This window comes from Perognathus longimembris, chromosome 28 (genome assembly GCF_023159225.1).
Source record: "Perognathus longimembris pacificus isolate PPM17 chromosome 28, ASM2315922v1, whole genome shotgun sequence".
In the NCBI taxonomy this organism is placed as follows: Eukaryota; Metazoa; Chordata; class Mammalia; order Rodentia; family Heteromyidae; genus Perognathus; species Perognathus longimembris.
In genome coordinates, this window is record NC_063188.1 from 61,087,340 (window position 1) to 61,092,325 (window position 4,986).

Genomic DNA, 4,986 nt, shown 5'->3' on the forward strand with positions numbered 1-4,986 from the left:
ACTGACTGCAGAGGGGGCGTGGCCTGGCCCGGCGTGGGGCGGAGCCCCGCGCCTCAGGAGCTTTCCGCGCTACCAACCAAAAGTGTGTTTCACTCTGGGAGAATTTAGGAAATCTCCTACATCGGGACATAGCTGTAAGTAGACGCAGCGGTGATGGCCAACTTTGGCTAGAACTCCTCGAAAACATGGTCCGTAATGTTTAAATGGGTTAAGAACTCTACTTTTTACAAAACACTTAGTTTCCAACTTCCTGCGTCTGGATAATGGGTATGTTAATACTTTCTTGTAAGGTTGGATGTAAAGATTAGAAACTATATGCATAAGAAAGGAACTATTAAAGTGAAAGGGTAACTCCATTCCCTCTAGGCCCTTAAATTGAAGGTTCCTAATCCTTTTTGTCCTTTCTTTTGCTAATCATTGAAGGCACCTCGGAAACCTGCCCTGGAGGTGCTAACCTGTGTCTTGCATCTTAATCTCTGCACTTGGGAGACTGAGGCAGAATGATTGCCAGCCTTGGGGGTACCTAGGGAGATCCTATCTTAAATGCCAAGGGAAACTATGGACTCTCTTCCCATAAAAAGATTTACACAAGTATTACTTTCCAGGGAGATCCATAGACGCCCCAGAGCAGGGCGTCCATGTATCCCACAGGTGTCTGTGAACTCCAGGTAAAGAACCATTGCACTGGTGTAAGAGGTACCTACGGTATCACATGCTTTTCAGACTTTATCTGCATAAACAGCTCTACCACTGTTATTCTGTTTTTAGATGAAGCTGATTTTCAGAGCGAAAATTCCCTTGCCTAATTTCATACAGCTACTAAGTAAGAGAGCTGGGACTAAGCCTTCTTTCCTGATTTCAGAACTAATATTCTGTTATAGTATTGGTAATTTTTAAGAGAAACTACAGCCTGGGTGGCCTAATAAAAGTAACAAAGCTAGGTATGATGTTGCACTCTGTAATCTCAGTACTGGGGGGGGGGAGCTGAAGAAGCAGAATCAAAGAGTTAATGTCAGCTAATGCTACAGTGTAAGACTCTTTCAATAAAAAAAAAATAGACAACAACCAAAAGAAAAAAGAAAATAACAAAGGGTACAACTAGGTGTTATTGAATTTACAAGGCAGAGAAAAATTGATTGCTGAGAGCAACACATCGGAGGTGGAAACATTTAGTTTATTGAGCAATACATAAGTGTGTCAATATCACCCCCCTCCCCATGCGAAGTTCATTAGAACTGAGAGCAGAGCACTTATTACAATTGATGGATTGATTGATAAATCTTTATCAGAAAGCATTTTCCCTTCCCGTCGTTCTACTTTTGTTCTCCCCCTCCCCTCATTCTTTCGATCCCTTCCACTCTACCTCCTTCCTACTCTTTACTTGCAGAGAATTAACTCAGAGCTTTCCATTCTCACCAATAAGGAATGACACTTCCTATTCCACTTCCTTGCCAGCTTTAGTGTTGTCAGGATTCTGGATTTGGGCCATTCTAATGAGTATGTGGCCCTGAAGGATTTAAAACCACAGAAAGTGAAGGAGAGGCTAAACCTAATAAAGAATAAGACACAACATGTGTCCAATTTGGCTGGAATTGAAGGCTAACAGTAGTTTTAAATTTTTTTAATTTATTTAAATTTTAAACAATTTAAACCTAGAAAATGTCCTCCCTCATAAGTTAAATGGTGGGTTCCAAAAAGTTACATACACTGAAATTTTATGAATGACAAATGTCATTAGAAAAGAAAACATGGTAAAGAAGACCCAGTGTAAAGATGATGTAAATATAGAGATGGAGATTGAACAGACGTAGCTACTGACCAATGTCAAGGATTCAGATTCATAGCAGCCTTGAAAAGCTAGGAAAAAGAAATACATTTTCTCAGTATCTCCAGAAGGAATGAATATTCAAATTTTATTGAATTTTGATTCCTAGCATGACAAAAAAAATTCCTAGCTTGACAAAAAATAAAAAATTGGTAGAGTGCTTGCCCAACATGCATGAAGCCCCATGTTCAATTCCTCAGTACTACATACACAGAAAAAGCCAGAATTGGTGCTGTGGCTCAAGTGGTAGAACGCTAGCCTAGAGGAAAAAAAAAAGCTCAAGGATAGTGACCAAGCCTTGTTCAAGCCCCAAGATTGGCAAAAAAAAAAAAATGGGGGCTGGGAATATGGCCTAGTGGTAGAGTGCTTGCCTCACATACATGAATGAAGCCCTGGGTTCGATTCCTCAGCACCACATATATAGAAAAAGGCAGAAGTGCCGCAGTGGCTCAAGTAGTAGAGTGCTAGCCTTGAGCAAAAAGAAGCCAGGGACAGTGCTCAGGCCCTGAGTCCAAGCCCCAGGAGTGGCAAAAAAAGAAAAAAAAAAAAGAAAAAGAAATGTGGGGAGGGTACTGTAGTTTGGGCTCAGAACCTCATATGTGCTAGGCTTCCAGCCTCTAGCCCTGCGTGCGCGCGTGTGTGTGTGTGTGTGTGTGTGTGTGTGTGTGTGTGTGTACTTGAACTCAAGCTTATTCCTTAGCTTTTTCAATCAACAATGGCATTCTACCACTTGAACTACTGCTGTCTTTTTGTTAGTTTATTGGAGATAAAGGTTTCACAGATTTGACTGTCTGGGTTGGTTTTGTTTGTTTGTTTTGTTTTGCCAGTCCTGGGCCTTAGACTCAGGGCCTGAGCACTGTCCCTGTCTTCTTTTTGCTCAAGGCTAGCACTCTGCCACTTGAGCCGCAGCGCCACTTCTGGCCGTTTTCTGTATATGTGGTGCTGGGGAATCGAACCCAGGGCTTCATGTTTATGAGGCATGCGCTCTTGCCACTAGGCCATATCCCCAGCCCGTCTGGGTTGGTTTTGAACTGGGAATCTCCAATCTCAGTATCCTGAGTAACTAGGATTGCAAGAGTGAGCCACCAGCACCCAGTCAGCCTGCTTTTTCTAGTTATTTTAGAGATTGAGTCTACTGAACTTTTCTGCCTAGGTTGGCCATGAACCTCAATTCTCCAGATTTTACCCTCCTTAATATCTAGGATTACACGTGTCAGCCACCAGCACCTAGAGAAAACAAGCAAAGAAACATAGCTGGGCATGGGACATAGTATTGAAAGTCACCAGCACTAGGAAGGCTAGGGTAGAAAAAATCACGAGTTTAAGTCCAGCCTATATTATAAAGTACAACCCTGCCTCAAGAAAACAAAAACAAAACTCAACAACAAAAAGCACCTCAATTTCAGATTTCTGGCTTCCAGGACTATGAGAAAATGAATTTTTGTTTTAAGCTACGCAGTTTGTAGTAAACTGTTATGTTAGCAAAACAAATTAATACATCCATCAAAACAAAACAAAACAAAAAAAAAAAACAAATTAATACATCCTGGACCATATGATCCAGTTTTCCTAAGATCTCAGTCAAATGCTCTGCCTGATATCCTACCCTATTTTCTGTCTGAGAAAATTACATTCTTTTCTCTTTTTTTCAGATTATGTTCAAAAGCACCTCTTCACTAAAGCTTTTCTCTCCATCTCAGTCAATTTAGCTTACTTCCTCTTTGGTGCTCTTATACCGTGGAGAATATCCACATTGCTGCTGCTGTAGAACATATTACATTATATTGTATTATTTGTTTGTGTGTTCCCTGCTTATCTATGAACATCTACTATTGATGAGGATGTCTTATTTGTCTGTATGTTCCCAGAACATAAACAGTGTGCTCGGCACATATGAAAGACTCAATAAATGTTGGCTGGATAAACAATTTCTGTAAATAGCTTCTCTAATAAGCTCTGTGTTTCAGGGGAAGGTAAATCTAGCTACAGAATGAAGAATGAATTAGAGAGGGCACAGGGCCTTTAGAAAGGAAGACAGATTCGTGGGTTCCGGTAATAATCATGACTAGAAGTAATGAAAGGCCGATTTAGCACAGTGGCTGTGGTAATAGAAGGGAGGAAACTGCTGCGAGAAATGCCACAGAAGCAAGGCCAATTGGATTCTCAGGGTATTGGGAGGGGGGTTTAGAGAAGATCTTGAAATTTCAAGTCTAGGTAAGTAAGAGGGTGGTGATACCATGAAGTGAGAAAGGAAAGACAAGAAGAAAGGCAGAGTAGGGCACCAGTGGCTTACAGCTATAATCCTAGCTACTCAGGAGGCTGAGATCTGAGGATAGCGGTTCAAAGCCAGCCTGCGTTGAAAGTCAACAAGACTCTGACCTATACTAAACTACCAAGAATGCCCCAAGTAGAGCTGTAGCACAAAAGGTAGAGTGCTAACCTTGAGACAAAGAAGATCAGAGACAGAATCCAGGCCCTGAGTTCAAGCCCCAGGACCAGCACAAAAAAAAGAGGAGGAGGAAAAGGAGGAGGGCAGGTTTAGGGGAAGATGGGGAGATTTCAGCTAATACTGTTGGTCCTCCATCTTGAAGTCAGAACTTACCCGTGTCAACAGGGACCTAGCTCAGAAAGCAGCTAATGTAGGTATTCTGGTTCAGATTAGGTTAGCGGAAAGATAGCTATATATATCCCCACGTGAGCCAACCTAGTTTTTTCCATCCTTTTGAAACAGTTAAAATTTGACAGTGATTTTTGGTGGTGGTGGTGGTGGTGGTAGTGAGCTTGAACTCAGGGCCTGGGCACTGTCCCTGAGCTCTTCAGCTTAAGGATATCACCTTAACTATCAATGCCTCTACCACTTTGAGCCACGGTGCTACTTCTGGTTTTCTGGTGGGTGGATTTGAACCTCATCCTCAGATCTCAGCCTCCTGAGTAGCTAGGATTACAGGCATCAACCACCAGTGCCTGGCTTTGACAGATTTAACAGTGATTGAATCAATGAAGCATTAGAGCATAGGATAGGGGGAGGGGGAGAGTTGTCCACATCCTCCAGTATAAAAGATAATGATTTAGACAAGTTGCTCAGAACCAGTGCCAGTGGCTCACTTTGTAATCCTAGCTACTCAGGGAGTTGAGATATGAGGATCATGGTTCAAAGCCAG